The following is a 24,857-nucleotide window of genomic DNA, read 5'->3' on the forward strand; positions in this document are numbered from 1 at the left end:
AAGACTTTGATTTGAACCAGGTCTCTTTGCGACCAATCAACAATGGAGTTTTAGTGTCAGCACAAAATGTCACTGGGCTTCAGAAGCTGAAAACTCAAATGGAAAATGAGACGGTTAGCTGCCAGTGGAATCTCAAGCTCTCGGAGGGGGTTCAGCCAGAAGTTGATGTGGTAGGAATCAGTTCTGATGAGATATTAGAAAAGGTTACATATTAGATATTAGAAAGCCTTCCCAAAATACCCGCATCGGCTGGTCTCGAAGAATCCGGCCTGTGCGGCAGTCAATCAGGTCAGTCTGCATGTGGCCAAAGTCACGGCAGAAGCCGTCGGGGTGCCATAAAGATGCATCGAGGCGGTTGAACACACCGGAGACCAGCACGGGGTGTTCAGACCAGCACGGGGGAGATCCCTTTCGTATTCCAGCTGCAGGAACCTTGGAGTTCAGAATGTCAAAGAGGTCATTTAGTAGCATCGTGAACTGTTCCGTTCCAAAACTGTCGGCGAAGCCAGGTACCATCATTTGTCTGTAGACCTTCAGGCAAATCGACACACTTCGGCTGAAGAGCTGCAAGCGAAAAAGAGTAAAAGAAATTTGTAAAGCTTGGAAGAACATGATGGCAAATTAGTTTTGAAAATGCCTGGACGCTGACAAGCACAGATGTAATGTATAAGCATGCAGTTTTATGGCACCAACTGCTTACAATGTTTACAATGACTGAATGGCCAACTTTACCTGAGTCGCCAGACGAACGTTCATGGTCTGGAGCTTCTGTGGCTTGACATGGTGCTCAGTCAACTTAGGAACCACTTTTATAGCGGCCTTTTTTTCCGCCTCAAAAAGACGTTCATAGTTCATGATGAGATACTAGAAAAGCTCATCACACAGAACAATCTAAAATGTGAACCAACAGCAATGAAGGTTACGTACATCAAGAACAAAAACGTGAATATCCCTATCAGTGACTGCGGAGTTGCAGGAGACCTAGTGGAGAGAGAGAGGGTCTACATTGGATGCAGGACCAGGATGAGGAGGACCAGGAAAAGAAGAGGCAGGTTGCCCCTAAATTCAAGGAGGCTTTAGTTGTGACATCAGAGACCTTGTCAAAGAAAAATTTGGGCAAGTTAATCGAGAAGTTCATTGATTCCTGTTCCCTCAGCCTGATGGACGTAGAGATGCGGCCGTCAAGAGAAGGAGTGGTAATTACCGCAGACTCAACTCTCCGGAAAGCATTAAGCGACTCCATACGGCTCTTAGAGAGAACAGAGCAACAAGGAAACAGGTGGAAACTAGAACGCCAAGGAAGAAAAAACGTCAGCTCAAGGTGGTAGGAATTTCCGAGGAGGTCCCGGAGGGTGAGACAGTTCACAGCTTTGTTAACCGAAACAACTTGAGGTGTGAAGCGGAGGAATTCACACTGCTGAAAACTTGGAAAGGAAAACAAGGTACAACTGCAGTCATTGAATTGAGTAAGGATGCTTTCGAGGCCCTAAAGGGGAAAGCTCGGTTGAACACTCTCTGGACAAGCTGCACCTTTTTCGATCACACTTTCCTGCCAAGATGCAAGAACTGTGCCCGGTTGGGACACAGAGAGATTCTGCAACTCGGAATCACGTTGCACAGACTGTGGACAAAACCACCATGTAAGACAGCGTACGAGCCAGGTAAAGCACTGTAAAATCTGCGAAGAAAAGGGGTGACATGCAGCACTGAGCAACGCCGCTGATCTTGCCGACAACTGGCGTGAGTCAGAGCTGCTCAAGGTGCTGCAGGAGCAACGACCAGAAGATATATTTAACGCAGACGAAACTGCCCTTTTTTAATGAGCTGCTTCCTGAGAAAACACTCTGTGAGAAGAGAGATCCCAGCAAAGGTGACGAGAAGTCGAAGCAACGCTTGACCGTGCTGTTTTGTTGTTGTAACGCTGCAGGTATGGAGAAGCTGAAGTCGCTTGTGGTCGGACGGACTGCGAAACCACGCTGCTTCAAAGGCATGCGTTGCCTTCCGTCTAAGTATGTGGCCAACAAAAAGGCCTGGATGACGGCGGAGTTGTTCCAAGCCCAACTTTTGCAAGTGGAGAAAATGATGCGGCTGCAGAACTACAAGATTGCCTCTGTTGTCGGCAACTGTGCCGCGCACAACAAGATCCCGATGCTAGAGCACCTGGATGTAATTTTCTTGCCACCAAACTGCATCTCCCTGTTGCAGCCGCAAGATCAAGGAATAATACCAAGGCGCACAACAGTGAATTGCGTTACACCTGAAGCACAAGGTTGAGCTACCAACTAGGGTAAACGTTCGCCAAGCCACTGAAATGATTATGAGAGCTTGGTGAAGCGTCCCCCCAGACGTCGCGCGTAACTGCTGGTTGAAGGCTGGATTTGCTACAGCTCAGGACAGCGCTAGCGATGCACTTGACGAGCGTGCCGATGACAGAGACTGTTCCTGTCCTGCTGCACAGGTCCAGGAATCGCTCAACACGTACGCCGCTTTCTGCAACACAGCAGCGGGTGTGACGGCGGGCGAATACGTCGCGGTTGACTATGACGTGATGACCTGCTCTGCAGTGACCACTGAAGACAATGTCGAAGCAATCAAGAATGGAAAAGAAGCGGAGGCCGACAAAGATAGCAGTGATGAAGAGCCTGTAGACGAAACAGAACTTTTGATGACAAGAGAGGCCATAGCGGCATTCCAATGCTAACCGAGTGTTTGGATACTTACGACGCAACTTTTCCAAAGCACCACCCTCTCTAAAATTAATCCTTTACAAAACTCTAATACGGCCAAAGCTCGAGCACGCCGCGTCAATTTGGGATCCAGGCCAAACAAACCTAACGCAGGCATTGGAAATGGTTCAGAATAATTCTACTCGCTTTATTCTTTCTAACTATACCAGAACAGCAAGCATCAGTGCCATGAAATCTAGCCTCAACTTACCATCCTTGTCATCACGTCGCAAAATTTTTCGCCTCTGCCTTTTTGACAAATTATTCTATCACCCGCAGTTTCATGCCGAACTTATCTCACCACCTCAGTACGTATCACCAAGACTACATCACATTCATAAGGTTCGCATCCCTTTCTGCAGACCAAAAACTTTTTTCCAGTCATTCGTACCACGCACATCGAATAAGTGGAATCACCTTCCTTCTTCGACGGCCACCATCACCGATCATCAATTATTCAAGAATGTCATAGCTAACATTGTCTAACTAGGATTCATTTTATACTGTGTTATCATTTTTTTTCTTTTTTTCTATTTCCTGAACGCCTTAGCTATTAATGTATGTGTCAAAGTCATGTTTGTACCGTGTCTGTTTCATTAACTCTTGTTTGTTGATTACATTTTTTTGTTTTGTAACCACTCGCCTCTGTAATGCCGTAATGGCCCTGAGGGTATAGTAAATAAATAAATAAATTATGTAAATTTGCGCAACTTTCCATCCTTTTTAGGGACATCAATAAAGACGGTACGACAGGCTCGGGTGCCATCCAACAGCACCATTACAGTCGGATCCATGCATTCTTGGGGTCGTTACCAATGAACGACCCCTCACTCATTCAGGAAACCCGCTGTGCTGCGGGAGCCACTGTAGAGGAGGTATGATAATGCCACGAGCCAAAGTGAAGGTCACTCAGGCGTGCAAGCAGCACTAATCATAACTAAGAGGGCAGTGCCGAGTCTCCCACAACAATCAGAGAGGCATTAGAGAGTAACTTTCAGCCCCAAGACTTTGATTTGAACCAGGTCTCTTTGCGACCAATCAACAATGGAGTTTTAGTGTCAGCACAAAATGTCACTGGGCTTCAGAAGCTGAAAACTCAAATGGAAAATGAGACGGTTAGCTGCCAGTGGAATCTCAAGCTCTCGGAGGGGGTTCAGCCAGAAGTTGATGTGGTAGGAATCAGTTCTGATGAGATATTAGAAAAGGTTACATATTAGATATTAGAAAGCCTTCCCAAAATACCCGCATCGGCTGGTCTCGAAGAATCCGGCCTGTGCGGCAGTCAATCAGGTCAGTCTGCATGTGGCCAAAGTCACGGCAGAAGCCGTCGGGGTGCCATAAAGATGCATCGAGGCGGTTGAACACACCGGAGACCAGCACGGGGTGTTCAGACCAGCACGGGGGAGATCCCTTTCGTATTCCAGCTGCAGGAACCTTGGAGTTCAGAATGTCAAAGAGGTCATTTAGTAGCATCGTGAACTGTTCCGTTCCAAAACTGTCGGCGAAGCCAGGTACCATCATTTGTCTGTAGACCTTCAGGCAAATCGACACACTTCGGCTGAAGAGCTGCAAGCGAAAAAGAGTAAAAGAAATTTGTAAAGCTTGGAAGAACACGATGGCAAATTAGTTTTGAAAATGCCTGGACGCTGACAAGCACAGATGTAATGTATAAGCATGCAGTTTTATGGCACCAACTGCTTACAATGTTTACAATGACTGAATGGCCAACTTTACCTGAGTCGCCAGACGAACGTTCATGGTCTGGAGCTTCTGTGGCTTGACATGGTGCTCAGTCAACTTAGGAACCACTTTTATAGCGGCCTTTTTTTCCGCCTCAAAAAGACGTTCATAGTTCATGATGAGATATTAGAAAAGCTCATCACACAGAACAATCTAAAATGTGAACCAACAGCAATGAAGGTTACGTACATCAAGAACAAAAACGTGAATATCCCTATCAGTGACTGCGGAGTTGCAGGAGACCTAGTGGAGAGAGAGAGGGTCTACATTGGATGCAGGACCAGGATGAGGAGGACCAGGAAAAGAAGAGGCAGGTTGCCCCTAAATTCAAGGAGGCTTTAGTTGTGACATCAGAGACCTTGTCAAAGAAAAATTTGGGCAAGTTAATCGAGAAGTTCATTGATTCCTGTTCCCTCAGCCTGATGGACGTAGAGATGCGGCCGTCAAGAGAAGGAGTGGTAATTACCGCAGACTCAACTCTCCGGAAAGCATTAAGCGACTCCATACGGCTCTTAGAGAGAACAGAGCAACAAGGAAACAGGTGGAAACTAGAACGCCAAGGAAGAAAAAACGTCAGCTCAAGGTGGTAGGAATTTCCGAGGAGGTCCCGGAGGGTGAGACAGTTCACAGCTTTGTTAACCGAAACAACTTGAGGTGTGAAGCGGAGGAATTCACACTGCTCAAAACTTGGAAAGGAAAACAAGGTACAACTGCAGTCATTGAATTGAGTAAGGATGCTTTCGAGGCCCTAAAGGGGAAAGCTCGGTTGAACACTCTCTGGACAAGCTGCACCTTTTTCGATCACACTTTCCTGCCAAGATGCAAGAACTGTGCCCGGTTGGGACACAGAGAGATTCTGCAACTCGGAATCACGTTGCACAGACTGTGGACAAAACCACCATGTAAGACAGCGTACGAGCCAGGTAAAGCACTGTAAAATCTGCGAAGAAAAGGGGTGACATGCAGCACTGAGCAACGCCGCTGATCTTGCCGACAACTGGCGTGAGTCAGAGCTGCTCAAGGTGCTGCAGGAGCAACGACCAGAAGATATATTTAACGCAGACGAAACTGCCCTTTTTTAATGAGCTGCTTCCTGAGAAAACACTCTGTGAGAAGAGAGATCCCAGCAAAGGTGACGAGAAGTCGAAGCAACGCTTGACCGTGCTGTTTTGTTGTTGTAACGCTGCAGGTATGGAGAAGCTGAAGTCGCTTGTGGTCGGACGGACTGCGAAACCACGCTGCTTCAAAGGCATGCGTTGCCTTCCGTCTAAGTATGTGGCCAACAAAAAGGCCTGGATGACGGCGGAGTTGTTCCAAGCCCAACTTTTGCAAGTGGAGAAAATGATGCGGCTGCAGAACTACAAGATTGCCTCTGTTGTCGGCAACTGTGCCGCGCACAACAAGATCCCGATGCTAGAGCACCTGGATGTAATTTTCTTGCCACCAAACTGCATCTCCCTGTTGCAGCCGCAAGATCAAGGAATAATACCAAGGCGCACAACAGTGAATTGCGTTACACCTGAAGCACAAGGTTGAGCTACCAACTAGGGTAAACGTTCGCCAAGCCACTGAAATGATTATGAGAGCTTGGTGAAGCGTCCCCCCAGACGTCGCGCGTAACTGCTGGTTGAAGGCTGGATTTGCTACAGCTCAGGACAGCGCTAGCGATGCACTTGACGAGCGTGCCGATGACAGAGACTGTTCCTGTCCTGCTGCACAGGTCCAGGAATCGCTCAACACGTACGCCGCTTTCTGCAACACAGCAGCGGGTGTGACGGCGGGCGAATACGTCGCGGTTGACTATGACGTGATGACCTGCTCTGCAGTGACCACTGAAGACAATGTCGAAGCAATCAAGAATGGAAAAGAAGCGGAGGCCGACAAAGATAGCAGTGATGAAGAGCCTGTAGACGAAACAGAACTTTTGATGACAAGAGAGGCCATAGCGGCATTCCAATGCTAACCGAGTGTTTGGATACTTACGACGCAACTTTTCCAAAGCACCACCCTCTCTAAAATTAATCCTTTACAAAACTCTAATACGGCCAAAGCTCGAGCACGCCGCGTCAATTTGGGATCCAGGCCAAACAAACCTAACGCAGGCATTGTAAATGGTTCAGAATAATTCTACTCGCTTTATTCTTTCTAACTATACCAGAACAGCAAGCATCAGTGCCATGAAATCTAGCCTCAACTTACCATCCTTGTCATCACGTCGCAAAATTTTTCGCCTCTGCCTTTTTGACAAATTATTCTATCACCCGCAGTTTCATGCCGAACTTATCTCACCACCTCAGTACGTATCACCAAGACTACATCACATTCATAAGGTTCGCATCCCTTTCTGCAGACCAAAAACTTTTTTCCAGTCATTCGTACCACGCACATCGAATAAGTGGAATCACCTTCCTTCTTCGACGGCCACCATCACCGATCATCAATTATTCAAGAATGTCATAGCTAACATTGTCTAACTAGGATTCATTTTATACTGTGTTATCATTTTTTTTCTTTTTTTCTATTTCCTGAACGCCTTAGCTATTAATGTATGTGTCAAAGTCATGTTTGTACCGTGTCTGTTTCATTAACTCTTGTTTGTTGATTACATTTTTTTGTTTTGTAACCACTCGCCTCTGTAATGCCGTAATGGCCCTGAGGGTATAGTAAATAAATAAATAAATTATGTAAATTTGCGCAACTTTCCATCCTTTTTAGGGACATCAATAAAGAGCTGCAAGGACATCAATAAAGATGTCCTTTAGGGACATCAATAAAGAGCTGCAAGCGAAAAAGAGTAAAAGAAATTTGTAAAGCTTGGAAAAACATGATGGCAAATTAGTTTTGAAAATGCCTGGACGCTGGCAAGCACAGATGTAATGTATAAGCATGCAGTTTTATGGCACCAACTGCTTACAATGTTTACAATGACTGAATGGCCAACTTTACCTGAGTCGCCAGACGAACGTTCATGGTCTGGAGCTTCTGTGGCTTGACATGGTGCTCAGTCAACTTAGGAACCACTTTTATAGCGGCCTTTTTTTCCGCCTCAAAAAGACGTTCATAGTTCATGATGAGATATTAGAAAAGCTCTCATCACACAGAACAATCTAAAATGTGAACCAACAGCAATGAAGGTTACGTACATCAAGAACAAAAACGTGAATATCCCTATCAGTGACTGCGCAGTTGCAGGAGACCTAGTGGAGAGAGAGAGGGTCTACACTGGATGCAACCATTGCACGATCTATGAAAACGTGTTTGTGATAAAATGCACAAAATGTGCATCTCTGGTTCATACAATGAGGTTTTGTAAAGCAGAGAACCCAAGATGTATGGAATGTGGTGGGGCACATTTCTACAAAAAGTACGAGGAAGGACATTTCAAATGTCCTTTGTTATGACACGGGAGTCAAAGAGAAGGATTTCTCGATGTGGGAAGGTCCGTGCCTGACATTTCAGCAGCGATTTGAACAAAGGCGCCGAATGCTGGGCTTTTCTCCTAAGGAGGAAAGTAACTGGAAATGCGCAGGAGCACCACTGAAAAAATGGAGAAACACTGCTACATTGTTCAGGTCAATCTGGGTCGAGGTTTTGCAGCCACTAAATAACTTACTAACAATAGACTAATATTGCAACCGGACATTTCTTTAATTCAAGAACCATATGCGCCAAACAGTAATTTGATAGGGTTTGCATAAACCGACCAAAAGATTTTTCCCCAAGATAACCCTAAAGTTGCAATAGTAATTCATAATGAGAAAATAAAAGCTTATCCTATATATCAGTTATTCAAAAATATATTGTAATGTGGAAACTCGCACAGTTAGGGTGGTCGGGCACAGTCCTTGTCCCAGCAGTGCTGCTCAGCAGGCCGGCGTTCGCAAGCGCGCACCCGAGCTTCGTCAGCTCCGTCTTCTGTCATCTTGCTCTCGATCAGCAGCGCTAGCCACTGAGGCAGCAAACCTCAACTCTCTTTCTTACAATATAATAATTAAAATCCCTTTTTCACCAAAGTATTAATAATAGTGAACTGTTATATACCACCAAAAGAACCAGTATCTGGCATTCTCAGATAATTAGAGGATATATTAACCAGGATGCCTGACGCAAACATTTTCATTGCAGGAGACTTCAATGGGAAGCACCCCATTTGGGGAGGTAACATTGGTGATGACCGAGGGGACGAGATTGTGGATTTTGTCAATCGTAACAGTTTGATGTTACTTAATGATCCATCTTCAAAACCTACCTTTCAAACAGTGAATGGCAGAAGCTGGATAGACCTTTCTATGATTTCGAATAAATTAGCTAATGAGTCTATAAACGACTTAACTTGGGAAATAATTGGCTTACGTATATGAAAAGTGGCCATAGATATATAGGAACGAAATTACTTAACGCCAAAGAAACCCCAGTTCAGCGTCTCACAAAAATGGGAGAATATAAGGCACTCAAGGACCTAGAGGAAGACCCTGTTCTTGCCGATACTGCTAGAAGAGATTTTTTTCTTTTTTTAGCACATAATTAGGCACAGGGGGGGGGCTCTAATATTAATCTAGTATTTTCAGAAAACAAGCAATGGAAACTGCTGTGCTGCCCGGAGTCCAAAGACGAACCTATACCAAAAGATGACTGGACAAGACCGAACTGTGCCAAACTTTTAAAAGTGATCATTGTTATCGGCAAGAAACATGTATATAATAATTATTTCATTGTTATTCATCAAGAATCATGTTAAAATTGCAATACATAAGTTATCAAAACTAAACTGCCCGCTGGCCGTTTCCTTGGCCATGGATTCGCTGGTGGTGATGATGGAACCTTTTTTTTTCTAAATATCTTATGGCAAATTTTTGCCTTATTTTAATTTTTCAGTGGCTTCAGCCTGTTATATGAAAGTGACACAGGTGTAGGCAATCTTCCTTGTTTTTTTCTTTCTAAGCCTAACCAAAATAACCCTTTCGTAGACACGCACACCTCGCACCTACATTATGGAAAAGGATAAGAAGGGAAAGAAGGAAAGGAGCGAGATAAGAAAAAAAAAGAAGAAAAGGTTGAGCAGACTGCAACGACAGTTGGAATGTTTCGGTCTTCACCAAACTCAATGGATGGTCATACCACGGATACCTGGAATGACACATGGTCTCAAGAAGACCAGACAAGAACTGAGGTGGAAGATAGACAACATCATGGAGTAAATGAGGAGGCTGGCAGCCTGACCCAGGAGGACTTCCCAGCTCTCATAGTTGCAAGTACCGCCCTGTGTCGTCGTCTTTCTCTGTCCCATGTCCGCTGCGGTGTTTAGCTCCTTCATGTCTCACCAAATGGCCTACACATCTACCCTCCTAAGTTATATAATCAACCTTGCGATGAGGAAAAGGAGAAGCCAGTCCAACGAATTTCAGATATTGACAAAGCCCTCTCTTCAGGGCCGCAACAAAGATTGCAGCTGAAACTCCAGGTAATCAGGAAGTGGAGATACAACTTGACCGCATCATCACTCAGGTGGCCAAGATGAAGAAACTCTTACTGGACTCAAACACACGAGGCCAAAGGATTGCAAGGAAAGATTGAAGGCATGAAAGAATCCTTTCATTTAATGCACAGGGAAACAGGAATTAAGAACACCTGGCCACCCGAGAAAGAGGATCGTTTGGATCAAGTCCAACAAGTTCCGAAGCCAAAGGAGGCTCTGGTAGTGACTTCGGAGAACCTGCCCAAGGAGCAACTAGGCAAGTTAATCCAGAAGCATACTGATCCGTACTCACTCGGACTAGTTGACATAGAGAGCGGCCATCAAGGGAAGGCTCAGTCATCACAGCAGGCTCGGCAGAAACCATCAAGAAGGTGGAAAAGGAACTACGCGAGAACAGAGCAACAAAGGAATTAGGTTGTGACACGGCTCCCAAGAAAGAAAAAGCCACAAATCAAGGTAGTTGGGATATCGGACGATGTTCCCAAATAAGAGATAACTAAATACATCATAAAACAGAAAAACCTGAACTGCCACTCTTAAGCTAGAAGCCTACAGCGCTGGTGGCTCTTTGTCCCCCTTTCGCCAGTAACTGCCATGTCCGCTGCCAGTCTGTAAAGGGCCTGCGGAACACTGCTTGGAGGGATAATACCGGCTATAGACCTCTGCAATGAGGCACTCAAGAGAGCCACCATATTTGGACTGCTGGCGCCGCCTAGCGTCTGCTTGGCGGCGGCACCATGATGGACTGTCATTGCTCAGCCTGGCTCAGCCCCAGCAGCTGGCTCAGCGCTGCTGTTGTTACTGTGTCGCTGTTTCTCTGCATCTTCCGTGTTCACAGCGTCGTCTTGCAACTTTTGTGCTAGCCTCACCAGTGTCGAGAACCACCGCCTGCACGTCGAGACACACTTTCTGGCTACCAGCGTCCGTGCAACTGCCGGATCGCGTCGGCGCCGGCAAGCGTTGGCTCAGCGCTGCTGTTGCGGTTTGCATCTGCGTTTCCCTGCGCCGTGTTTCTTCATAGCGTCGTTTATTAGCTTCAGTGCTAGTCCCACCATTGTTGAGAGGTGTCGCATTCTGCTTCGAGGCCAACACTTTCTTGTTGTGAGTGCCTGAAGTTGCGAATCCGTCCGTGTGGCTGCCAGATGGCGTCGGCCTCAGCAAGTGTCGGCTTGCCGCCGGACTCCCGAGGCACCCGTCGATATCGGCACCTGCCAGGCAGTAACGACGGAGAACTTGTCGGGCTAGTTCGTTCATATCAGATTCAAAGAAAGAACTGCGCGAACAAGACACGGACGGTGAAGGGAACTGCGTTTTTGTCTTTGCCTCTTCTCCGTTCATGTCTTGTTCGCGCAGTTCTTTGAATCAGTAATGACTGGCTTTCGAAGCATTGTGTCACTGCACGATATGCATCACAAGGAGCTACTGGGATCTACGATCATGCTCGCGCAGTGCGGTTGGGATCCTGATTCACCAACTATGTGTGACGCTTGAGGGAACTGCTTTGATGCGCAGCAGGTTGTAAATTATTTGAAGATTTAAATAGAGGAAAAAGTGAAGGGCGTTTTCGCTAGCCATAACTGCAGCTTGTCCCGATGCGAGAAGTGCTTGGGTTCAAGCTAGCTGATTACGTGCTTACGTAACGTACCGGATGTATTTACGGTCCACTATTAAAGGGAAACTGTCATCGTGTGGCCTCCACGCATTGTTAAGCTCTGCCGTCTACAGCCGTCGAAAACGAGCGGCACTAGGCACATTCGCGGAAAGAGCAGCCGGCCATGCTTACTATGCATGTGCGACTTGGGCCGCCTGTCCTCCCCGGCTCCCGCGGCAGCGCTTTGCGAAGCGCAGAGGACACACGATCGCTGTTTCCCTTTAACAGCGGACCGTACTGTGCTTCATGTAGGCTACAAACACATCTAAAACACGCTTAATGTCTTCGGCCGTCCTTTCTTAACTTACGTGAAGATAGCACACGGAAATGCATTCAGAACAGTGTTTACGCGTATGCCGCAGCTGAACGTGACCTCCCGACTACTGCTGCCAGGTCAGCATACCGTTCACTCAGGATAAACTGCCAAATCGAGGGAAACTGTCGAGTACAATATCCTGGCACGTATTCCGTTCCTTCTTTAGAAGGCATGAATTACCGACACTTTTAACAGCGGGCACATGAGATTCTTAAATGTTATTGCCATCGCATATGCAATCTGCCGTGCTACATTCAATACTCAATTTTGTTTTTTCTGTGTGTGTGCATGCTGGCCAACTTACACCCAAATTTGCTTCACTTATGAGTATTTTTCTGTGTTTTTGTATGAAAGATTGAAACTGATTAACATTGGAGAATTTTTTTTTTGTTTTGTTTCAGACAACCGCACACACAGTCACCCTGATGCAGTCACTGCATGGTCAGAGGACATTTGTGACTGGCCATGCGTGAATGCTGCAGACATCATCTTCTATCTTGTGGACTCGAAAGCATGCGATTTGCAACAGATGAAGAACTTTCGGTCTCTTGAGTCATACAACTACCTTCAGAGTGGATGGGTGGGGAAAGTTGTTACACACAAGATGTCCAGTGATCTGTGTTACGTGAAAGGCACAGTAAGCCCATCTCAAGCTGTGTGTGCAACACCAAGGACTGTTTGGGCGTGTGTGAAACAACAAGGTGAAATCGTAACAGCTGGTTGAGCTTGCATGGCAGGAAAAGGGAAAGCATGCAGCCATGTCGGTGCAGTGTTGTGGAAAATCGAAATGGCTGTTTCGAAAGGCTTAACCACAGCATCTTGCGCTGACAGGGCGGCATTGTGGAACAGTGGCACAAAATGCAACGTCCAACCAGCCATGCTTGATGGCACAACTTTCAAGGTGCAAAGACAGGTTGTAGACGATCCTCCCTCAAAGCGCCAACGACCCTCATTTATCCCAATGACCCGGGAAGAGATCCGCAAATTTCATGCGGAGTCACCGTTCCCCTACCTGTTTGATACCCCAGGTAGTTAGAATTGACAATATCCTAAATAGCTTTAACACTTTCTAAATTTATTGTCAGTATCTAACTTGTCTTTACACGGCCTTGCAATTAAAAAGTGATACCAAAAAGCGCAAGTGCAAGCATTTGTCCTTTCTTGTTCTTCTTTTGATATCTCTGGCCATCATAGAAACTGAACTCTGCACGATAAATTTTGTAATAGTTGCTGGTTGAGGTCTCGACAGCTTTGTCTGTTATATAAAAACAAGAGTGCTTTTTTGAGAACTGGCATGTAAATAAAATGTACTCTGTAGCTTCATGATCACGTAATAAAGCAGGGAAAACATTCACCCCACTGCAGACTAAGAGGTATAAGGCGCCATAAGAACAATATCTAAAATTGATGTGAATTACGCCTCAAGAGTTGCTCCACTAAAACATTAGACAGTTTTAGCTGTGCGTCCGCAAGGGCTTAGCGTACGCAAGGAGCTTGCGGGGACCGTAGTGCGCATGCGCAAAACGCAAGCGCGATCCGTGCGTCTTGCGTACGTACGCAAGCCAGCGGACTTTGCGTTGCGTTGCTTGCGTGGTTAACGCTGGCAACATGGCGGCACCCTGCACGCCCGCTTCGGACCGAATACTGCATCGCCGCTGCATTTTTCGACGCGATAGCTCGCTCTAAACGATTGTATTCACTTTTATTTTGTGCATTCTCACGCCTCCGTAACAATATATGTGACAAATAGTCATCGTTTTTTAGACAAATCCAAGAATTTCTTGATGTTAAGCCTAACTATCTACGGCGTACACTGTCGTCATAGCAACGACCTCCGGTAAAGTACTTCTCCAACTTTGCGCTAGAATTTATATTTTCATTTGAATCGATTTACATTAAAAAAGAGACAAAGCCTTCGAATGCAATCACCACTGCCATTAATAAAAGAGGAAAAAGTTTCCTCAGCACACAGTTCAGAAGCTTTCACTTGCTGTCGCTAGATGGCGCCACTGTACCCTACGCTTCCCGGGCGCTACGCTAGCCACTCCCAACTAAAACTGCCGTTGCCAGGACGGGTGGCAGGGCGCGTAAGGTGCGCCCGTAGCGTACGCACAGCTTTTGCGGACGCACAGCTAAAACTGTCTATTATTGGGAAAGGACACTCAAATCGGTTCCTTGACATATGCCTTGAGGGACAAGGTGGAGAGGAAGTGAAGAGGTAGGCTGCTGCGTAATTCCAACCACAGAGATAATTTTATGCGCACTAGCACTGCACAGCACACAGGTGCCTTTCTGCAGTCTGACTCACCACAAACTGGTTTTAGGGCATGTTTTTTTTTTTTCAGACTTTATTTCAGCATCAGACTTAATCTAAAAGAGGATGAAACTAGTTGCATGTAACTGATTTGTGATGTCTTGTTTTTTATGCAGGCACTCTTCTCTACGAGACATCTAATCCACAAGTACCTCCACCACCAAGTGCCTCTACCACTAGCCAGTGATGGAATTGAACATGGGGATCACGGTAGCAAAAGCTGCACGGTGTGCAATGCTTTCTATAAAAAATATGTGGTGCTGTCACACCGTGGTGCTGAGGTGCTACAGGCAGAAACTGCCACAGAAGCCGCTGTGGTTTTTTTCTCGCAAGCTGCGTTTAACGGCGTCCAATGTCAACAAAGTTCCAAAAAGGGAAAGCACAGGCTGCGAGAAGGCAGCAATGAGGATACGTTCACCCACTTTTTCTGGCAATGCTGCCACCAAGTATGGCAAGCAGATGGAGCCTGTTGCCCGTAAACAGTTGTCAGAAAAGACTGGGCTGACTGTAAAACAAACAGGGACTGTGGGGAACACTGAGCTGCCGTGGCTTTCTGCCAGTCCTGATGGAGTTATTGAAAGGGATGGATGCCACTCTTGAAATCAAATGTCCCAACACGAATGACTGCATACCACTAATCAGCAGTGGCACATATGATGTACGTCTCAACAAAGAGGCAGATCTTGTGCTCCAAGACAGTGGGCCAAATAACTATTACAGCCAGGTCCAGTTTCAGATGTTTTGTACAAAGACCCGGGTATGCTTTTTTTATGTATGAAGCGTTGAAAATGACGTTATTGTTGAAGTGCCTTTTGATGACAAGTATATAACACAGACTTTACCGCGGCTGAAAAAATTTTATTTTTCGGAGCTCCTTCTTCGACTGTCAGATTTGCACGCCAGTGGTAAAATGGATGTACTTCATCGGTACAACCATATTTGCTCACTCTAGTTAAATGCATACATCTACACCCTTTTTAAGAAATACATGGCCCAAGGGGTTTGCTTCTAAGCCATGCTTTGGGCTGTCTAGCACATAAGGCATTCCAGGCTCTTGAGGTTTGGTTTATGGGGGTTAAACATCCCAAAGCAACTCCCATAGTGAAGTGGTCAGGAAATTTCGACCACCTGGGGGTTCTTAAACATGCACTGACATCGCACAGCACATGGGCCTCTAGAATTTCACCTCCATTGAAATTCAAACACTGCGGCCGGGATTGAACCCACGTCTTTTGGATCCGCAGCCGAGTGCCATAACCACTGAGCCACCGCGGAGGGCCAACCTCTTGAGGGGTGACGACAAGAGCTCCTCTCCCATATGAGCGATTTTTACCTCTGTCAACGCAAAACAAGTCATGTCGCAATGCACATAAGCAAATATATTCTGGGCCGTGTTTTTTTTTTTTTTTTGAGTACTGTGCATAGCCTTAGCAACTGTAATCAATTTTAAAACCACCGGTCTGCTTTGCGTCTCTAGGTTGTCAGTCGTGTTGTGCAGTCCATCTCCACTGTTAGCATGCTTTTGAACCAAAAGGTTGGAGTGCTAACCTTACCAAATGAGATGCACAGGAAATTGTGATGCAAACACCAAAATAATGGCTACTGGTGAACCAATAGGTACTAGTTTTGTTAGAAATTCTGTGTGTTGGTCTATGTGTTGTGAAACTGATAATAAATACTCTGATTATTCAGTCCGTCTGAAAATGAAATCTTGTTTTACTGTTTGCGTTTCAGTTGCTGAGCACTTTACACAACGGCACCATGACAGTTCCCTGCGCAGTTTATTTCCTTCGGTACCAGCACATGAGCTGGCTCACAGACATGGCAAAATAAGTGTGTTTACATCTCGATGTAAACAAATGTAATTTAGGAAATAAAGGAATTGCCATTAGACAGCATGCACTAAAATTATGCTGGCCTGCAGAGCATTCAAAGAGTGCGCAGCATGTGGTCAATGCACACCTGGCATGACGTCTTGTCTACCCTAACTTGGAAACTACTACTGTCAATGAGATAAAGCAGGCAGATGATAACAACCCAATAAAATCAAACAGCAATAAGTTTCTCATGTTCATTCTATAACCACTAAATGCTTTTTGTCTGGTGCTTACAAGGAGACCTAAAAGGCCTAGTCAATTACTGAAGAAAATGCGCAGAGAAGGCTATCACATTCTTGCTTCTAATGTGTACACACTATTCGACGTCTCGGCTCATATTTAAAGCAGAGGGTGGTTCCACAGTGGATTCCTTGAGGCCGCCGCTCTAGTTCCTTACACTGCTCACTTTGATGAGAAAGAAATTAGGGTAGACAAGACGTCATGCCAGATGTGCATTGACTTCATGCTGCGCACTCTTTCAATTGTGAGACATTCCAGGGGCTAAAAAGACGGGGGCGAAGGTAGACGAGACAGGACGAACGCCGGCGTTCGTCCTGTCTTGTCTACCTTCGTCCCTGTCTTTTTAGCCGTTGCAATGTCTCACAATAGTACTAGCAACCAACTAGCGCAACTTTCTACGCTTAATGACACTCTTTCAATGCTCTGCAGGCCAGCATAATTTTAGTGCATGCTGTCTAATGGAAATTGCTTTATTTCCTAACTATGCAAATTTTCCTGTCAATTTCAGGTCGCTAGACACCCTGCTTAATGAGAGCAAGCTTAAGATTGCACAGCCCTGCGGAAACAAAAACCATATCACAAATTGTTTTTTTATGCGATTTTATGAGTTTAGCAGAAGACAGGCGGATTAAAGAAACAGCTGAAAGCTATATTTATTCCAGAAATCATTTAAATTATACAGTAAAACACCTTTATGATAAGATTAATCCTTTAATGAAAAGATATTCTAAAGAACGAAAAATAAAACTAAAAGTAAACCATGGTGGACTCCGGAATTGGAAATGGAAAGAAAAAGGTTAATGCCCATAGACGCCGCTACCAGAGAGCTAACGATAGTCTAAAAAATGTCTATCACACCTTATATATAAAAGCAGTCGAAAGATATGATGACAATCTTAAAAACAGCAAAAACAAAATCGTGGAGAGAGTTTTATGGCAATGTAAAAGACAGCAACCCATTTACATTGCCATACAAATTAGCAGAAAATAAAATATTGAAACTGATGGAGGACGCATTTCAAGTTCAGAGCAGGAGTCAGTTGAGTATATCTTAAAGAATCTTTATGACATAGCACTATCTCCAGAAGACAAGGAAAGTATTGAAAGTAATGAAGCCCAAAACAGGTTGGAGGAAAATGACATCCCTTTCACAGAGCAAGAAGTAGACTGTATAGTATCATCGCTAAAGAAATTCGTAGCAGCCGGGCCAGATGCACTACGAACACCCTTCTTTCAGTCATTGTACATGAGTGATAAGAAGTTCTTCCTCAACATTTCTAACTCATGCCTAAGACTGGGCTGTTTTCCTGACAGTTGGAAAGTTTCAAAAGTGATTTTAATTCCCAAGGGAAAACCAGAAAATAACGAGAACAATTTTAGACCAACCCTTGGTAAAATACTGGAGAAGTTGCTTAACAACTGATTATATTTTTTCTGCGTTAAGAACGACATACAACCAGATCGACCTGGTTTTTCCACTGCCACTCAGCTCACTGAATCTACTCACGACATCGCTTCCGCTTTAAATAACCGTGATCAAATCGATGCGATATTTATAGATTACTCCAAAGCATTTGACATGGCCTGCCATAATAAGCTTCTTCGTAAACTACGCACCATGTTTAACGGCAATAAGTTACTGGACTGGATAACCGACTACTTATACGTAAGATCCCAGTTCGTCACTTTTAACCATGCACAGTCATCGTCAGTCACTGTAACTTCAGGTGTGCCCCAAGGGCCGGTGCTTGGGCCTCTACTCTTTATAATTTTTATTAATGATTAGCTAATGTTACTAACGACCCCGCAGTGAAGTTAAGCCTATATGCCGATGACTGTGTGCTTTACCGCAACGCTGCTAACGCCGATGATCAACAGGAACTAAACAAAGTGTTTTCATTGTTCTGTGAATGGAGTAATGCATGGCAAATGAAAATTAATTTCACTAAAACAGTTGCAATGACCTTTGGTAACAAAAAGAATCAGCTGCATTTCTCTTAGAGTAACAACGGTAACTGCTTGACCCACGTCAGTGAGTTCAGATACCTGGGCGTTATATTTTCGCATAACTTAAAATAGAATGCTCACATAAATAACATATCTGGGAAAGCACTTCGCAAACTTGGTTATCTCAAACGAACCTTAAAAAATGCCACGAAGGAATGTAAATTAACTGCTTACAAATCACTAGTTCGACCTATCCTGGAGTACGCCTCAATTGTCTGGTCCCCTCATTACGTGCGCGACATTGACCATTTAGAATCAGTTCAAACAAAAGCAATAAGATTCATCTTCGGCCAACATGATCGCAAGTTTTCACCTTCTTCCCATATGCACAGTTTATCTTTACAAACTTTAGAACATAGGCGCACACGTGAATGCATCATTATGCTGCACAAGATCGTTCACACGTCATCTGGCATTCAGGCACCCTTCACATTTGTGTCGTCAGGCGCACGTGCAACCCGACGGAACCACCCATTAAATATTGTTCCCTTCAAACCACATATAGATTGTTCTAAATTTCCTTTTTTCCCTCTAACTGTTGAAATTTGGAATCGATTGGGCGGCTCACTTCGTTCATTGCCAATTTAAGAGTTTGTTGTTCAGTTGCCTGACAATTTGACCTGTTGATCTGTTTTTAATACTTCTGTGTTATCTATTTCTATGCTAACCATGTTATTTGTTTTTGCTCATATATTTACCCACTCCTGCTATGTCTCTCCTCAGAGACAAAAGTATTTATAAATAAATAAATAAATAATAATAAAGATTTGTAGGCTTGCATTCACATATATTTTTGCGTTCCTAAAGACGGAAAAAACGGCGCTTGTCGAAGCGTGCACTCACTCTGCGAAAGATGAGATGTGTTGTCAAGCAGGCCAAGTTATTAAAAGCGCTTAATTTTTTCTTTATGAATTCACTCCCTAACTGATGCATACACTGTAATAACCTTTCACGCTTGGGTGCGTCTCATTTCATTTGCATGTCTAGATGGGGTAATGGAATGTTGTTAACCTCTTAGACAAGAAAATATGGCCCCCCACAGAGTGTAGTCATCTCGAGCAGTTGATGCATAGACTGTGTGTCATTTTTTCCTGCTGCTCATTTTACACTTCACCCTGAAAGTGCATACAGGTTCTGTGACAAAATGCCACAAAAAAGGGCGGAAAGGAGTGGGTGCCATCTGCAATGCCTGCTATGTATCTAATGCACCTGAGCTACAGCCAGCCTGACAGGAAGTAGACAGGGGAGAAGATGGGATGAATAGCGACAGAAATCATTTACTAGTGTATTTTAAAGGCTAAATATCTTGAAATAGCTCAGGCACCGTGTGTTGGCTGTGCCCCATGCACATGTACGTCAGTAGTTCAGTAATCGCTCGCATACGGTGCAGAGCATTGCCAGAAAGCAGGATTGTTGCCACGGTTACATTATTAGCGATATGTAACATTTCACATCCCGAGGTTGCGCTTGTGCTATGGCAGATGACGTAGTGAGCTGCTGCAGATTACTTTCGACCGTCTTGCACCATCAGCACAGGCACAATCAGGATTTCATCTCAGTATCTGGTTTCCAGCAGCAGAATGACAACCACTGATACGGCACCATGCATGACTGCAGATGAGGTGTTTGCCACTGTGCAGGTCCGCGGCCTGGGTTCAGTTCTGTTCCAACGCAAGCCTGCAGCAGTTACAGCCGTGCCAGCTGCGGGAACGTGTAGTCTGTTCGCTGCACTTCAGGCCATCGGAATTCTCGCTTCCTGGACGGCTACACCACGCCGCTTGCCCATCTGTTCCTTACAAGAAAGGTAACCAACAGTGCAAATGGTATTTCCAATCAAGCATAAATGCTCCAAAGTATAGACAAGCGTCACGTTTGTAAACAAAGGTGGCGCTGCGGTCGGCAGCGACGCGGGGTGTAGGCAAAAACGTAACGTGCCTACCCCGCGCCAAGCGATGCTGCCTTCGAAACCAACTCGCGTGCGCACATATTTCAAAGCGTGCGCATCGCTACTGGTTAGAAACATTTCTGTTGTTGACCGGAGAGCAGTTCAGCACTTTTTCAACCTGTTCGCCAGACGGAATTATCTGGCGAAGCGCTGCATAGGCTTCCTTCTGCGCTCCTATATTTCGCAGCAACGGCGCGGCTAGGGTGGTCGAGTAGGTTGACTTATTAAATGAAACTGAGAAAACAAGAGGTATACAGGTATCCAGTATCGACATTTGGGGCGGTACAGCATACCCGATCGCTAAGTGCAAGAAGAAGGACGACGGGATGCACGACGCGAGGCAGCTTTTGGTCCAGCAGCAAAACAGAAACATTGTTTTGCTGCTGGACCAGTGTACGCTACAGAGTGTTAAGGTGGCGTTCCTGCCCCCGAACGCAAAGAGTCATTTGCAACCACTGGATGCCGGAACTATAAGAAATGTTAAACACCATTTCAAAGCTTTGTTGGTGCGTCGCCTCCTCGCAAAGATTGAACAGAAGGACGCAAATCTCCAGCTCAGTCTCCTGGACGCTATGCACTTTCTTGCAACGGCCTGGAATCTCATCACTCCTGCGACTGTCGCCAACTGTTTCAAGAAGTGCGGGATTTTCAAATCCGCAGAGGCTACCGCCTCGCAAGTGCAAGACTCGATTCCGATCGATTCCTGAAACCAACTTGGCGTCAAGTGTTGCGCCGACGATTACGTCACCGCGGACGACGATCTCACCACCTGTGGTCTCCGCACAGCAGAAGGCATCACGGAGGAAGCGTCATCACATGTTGGCATTCCATGCAGTGACAAAGATGACCAAAGCAGTGATGACCACCACCGATGGCAGCAGAAACGATACACGCCCTCGATATTCTGCAGTGCGCCGTGACCTCAGAGTCTGTGCGGAAGAACACAGCAGCCCAATTTTCCAGTTCTCAAAGCTCTCTGCTGTCAGATCTCGTGGAAAAGAAGGTGCAGAAGGATATACGCGACTTCTGTCAATGAAAATAAATGTTTCTTGCGTGTTGGAAGGTTTGAAAATGGAGTTTGCTAGTTTTTCGGCAACACAAAATTTTGAGTGGTACGAAAATTTTCACCTCCCCTTGAATTTCGTATCACCGAGATTCTACTGTATCATGTTACACCGTGTCAGAAATGTTCATTTCAAAAGTGACATGGCGATGAAACAAGGTGAATTTCAAGAATTTACAAGAGCTGATGGAAGATGGAAAGGTGGTTGTTGTGAAATGCAAAGATAATTCTTTTACTATTGCTTCTACATGCACAGGTGCAAGTCCAGTACAAACCGTGAAGCGCTGGTCCAAGAAAACGAAGGAAATATTGACGTTCCTTCACCAGCAGTTGTCCGCAGGTAAAATTCATTCATGGGAGGGGTTGATGTCTGTGACCAGCTATTGGAATATTACCGCATCATCTCAATCAAGACAAAGAAACGGACTCTGAAAGTCGGTCTCTACATGGTGGACTTGGCCCTAGTGAACGCCTGGATGGAGTACCGAGAGGACTGCAGTATTAACAACGCCCAACGACGTGGAGTAATGGAGCTAGTGGACTTTCGCCTCGCAATCGGTGAAGCACTTTGTGCACCACCAAAATGGTGCACGTCTGGTAGTGGTGATGGAGATTACCTTGATGACGCACACGGTGATAAAGTCATCAGTGTAGAAAGAATTCCTGGTGTTGACAAGCGTACAGACAACGTTTGACCATTTCGCAATGGCTGACCCTATCAAGAATGCTAGGTGCTGCAGGCTGCCAGGATGCCTGTCAAGAAGTCGCACGCACTGTACAAATTGTGACGTCTACCTCTGTCCGACAAGCGATATGAATTGCTTTAAAGCTTTCCATACCAGAGTTTAGGGGGTGCAAATTCCCATGCACTTATTTCTTTTGCTGTACTTGAAGTCATGCTAATAAAAGCCCAGCCCATACATATGTGTGGGTTCATTTTGAACATAACGAAGTAAATATTTTCATTCTTTGATGATAGAGGTTAGTTCAGAGGCCCACACAAAGAAATAATAGCAGGAAAAAAATGCCACTTCTCCGGCTCTTCGTGCACGGGAAGGAAAGGAATAGCCAAATGTCTCACCACCCAATGAAAGGCACGCATGAATGGATTAACAAGATTCCCACTGCATTGCTTCTCGGCCTTTTGGCTTAATATCATGCGAAGATATCTGTTCTTATCAGCCTAATTCTGTCCCTCAAGCCTTCCCCCGTGATACAATTGTCGTATGGGAGAGGTGACCTCTTCACCTCAAACTACATCTGTCCCTCAAGCCGAGTCATCACCAAAGACTACCTACCTTCAAAAAGTGTAGGCAGAACTCCTCTCGCAAAACATGTCTCGTCACCAAACTAGTGACGCACATGAATGGATTAAAGAGATTCCCACTCAGACTACTGTAAGGGGGCATAATCCAACTCCCTCCCCAAACCTTCTGAGGATCAGGTGACCACAGATGCGTGGAACAATTCTTGGTCTGATGAAGATCAGCTACATGTTGAAGTCGAGCAGTCCTATTTAACATTTACATTAATGATATTGTTGCCCTAGACCCTACAGCGCGTTTCATAATCTACGCAGACGACACAAGCATATTCATCCCTGGCAGCAATTCTGATCTTACACCGCGTGTGCAAAACATATTAAATGCGCTGGAATCCTGGTCAACTTCGAACCTGTTAGCCGTTAATGTGTCGAAATCAAAAATTGTTATTTTTCGTCCTAAAAACAAGATATGTCACCTATCAGACGACCTTTACTACAAGTCGAATAGAATTGAAATAGTACACTCATTCAGGTCATTAGGTGTAGTTTTATCTGAACACATGCAGTGGAATGAACACATTCATGATATATCATTAATATTATCAAGAGCTATTGGCCTTGTTTACCGCCACAGGAATTTATTGCCACTAACAGTGAAAATAATTCTGTACCGCGCCTTATTCTGCTCTCACTTGAATTACTGCACACTAATATGGGCCACCACAACAAACACAAACCTACAGAAACTGTCAGTACTGGAAAAAAACATGCTCAGAATAATATATGGGTTACCCTACGGACACACAACCAGGCACTTGTTTACCACATTCAGCATTGTAAACGTCCAGAAAATATATAATTACAGGTTAATTAAATCTGACATAACTGAACAAAAAGCCTACTTAAACACAATTACCCACTAAGCCTCACTTCAGGATTTCCAGACTCCATACCCACAACGTCACAAACCACACTGGTCTATACCTGTTACACGAACAAATTACGGACACCAAATGCTTAATTACCGTGTCCCGCTACTTTTAAACATATTTATTGATTCAAACATTGATGTCCTTCATATTCCATTTTCCACCGTACGTGATTTTATAATTCAAAGCTTGTAATTATACTCATTCTTAATCATAAGCAGCACTAACACCACTTTTGGAATGAAGCCTTGCATTGTGTTATTTTTGCCTTACTATGTGTGTTAATGTTGTATTACGTGTTGTTAATTCTTTTGTTGCAGTTTCGTTTTTGTTTCTGCGGCATGTGTGCAGTACGTACAGAGCGCAATGGGTCTGGCTGTATGCTACTGCCTGAGGTGGTGAGAACTTAGTCAAGCGTCCTTGCTTTTTTTCTCACCACCTCCATCATTTGTTATGATGGAAATAAACATTATTATTATTATTATTATTAAAAGAATGAGATTGAGGAAACAGGTGCCACTAATGAGGAGGACTTTCCTCCACTTCCCACCATCCTGGAGACTGACTATGAGCGAAGTAGTAAGTGAGAAGCTGATACGACAAATTGTAGAAATCGATGGAGCCCCCTTCAAGGCAGCCACTAAGATAGCAGCAGAAACAGGGCAACGAGGAAGTAGAAATGCGACTTAACCAGATAATCACTTAAGTTGCAAAAATGAAGAGGCTCTTATTAGAGTCCACGCATGCAGCGGAAGGACGAAGAGGTAACACCCCTGCTACACGGCTGTTTCGAATGTCTTCCAACCGAATGTCATTCGACTCGACTGCCGAACTTACGCTGCTACACGAAGTTTTCCGATGGCATTCGGTTCAGATGACATTCGAGTCGACGGATCTCGGCGAAGACATTCCAGATTTTGGAATGCCTTCGAAACGCGAGCACAGCCTGAACTGACCAATAGTAGTCGCCGCCGTCGCTTCGCCCCGCCCACAGCCCAACAGCCGCGCGACTGCTTTCGGCTCTGTGGCTGTTCATTTCTACCCGCTGCTCACTTTTTTCTGCTGTTTGTTTAGCAAATAGCTAGTGTTCTGTCTTAGTGAATGCTGGCAGATAATAGTACACTAATGAACATTTACCGCATGTGCATGAAATTTCCCCAGGAGTGCGCCAATGAGGACGACCGCACTCATACTGCTGTTCACATCGTTGCGTATGAACTGTTTGTGCTCGTTTGCAAGACATAAAACGAAATATGTGGTTTAGTTCTATTAAATAGTCTCTTCTCTTCAGTACCGGTTGTACCCATGC

Source organism: Amblyomma mixtum, chromosome 10, assembly GCF_055824585.1.
Source record: "Amblyomma mixtum isolate Tamu chromosome 10, ASM5582458v1, whole genome shotgun sequence".
Taxonomy (NCBI): Eukaryota; Metazoa; Arthropoda; class Arachnida; order Ixodida; family Ixodidae; genus Amblyomma; species Amblyomma mixtum.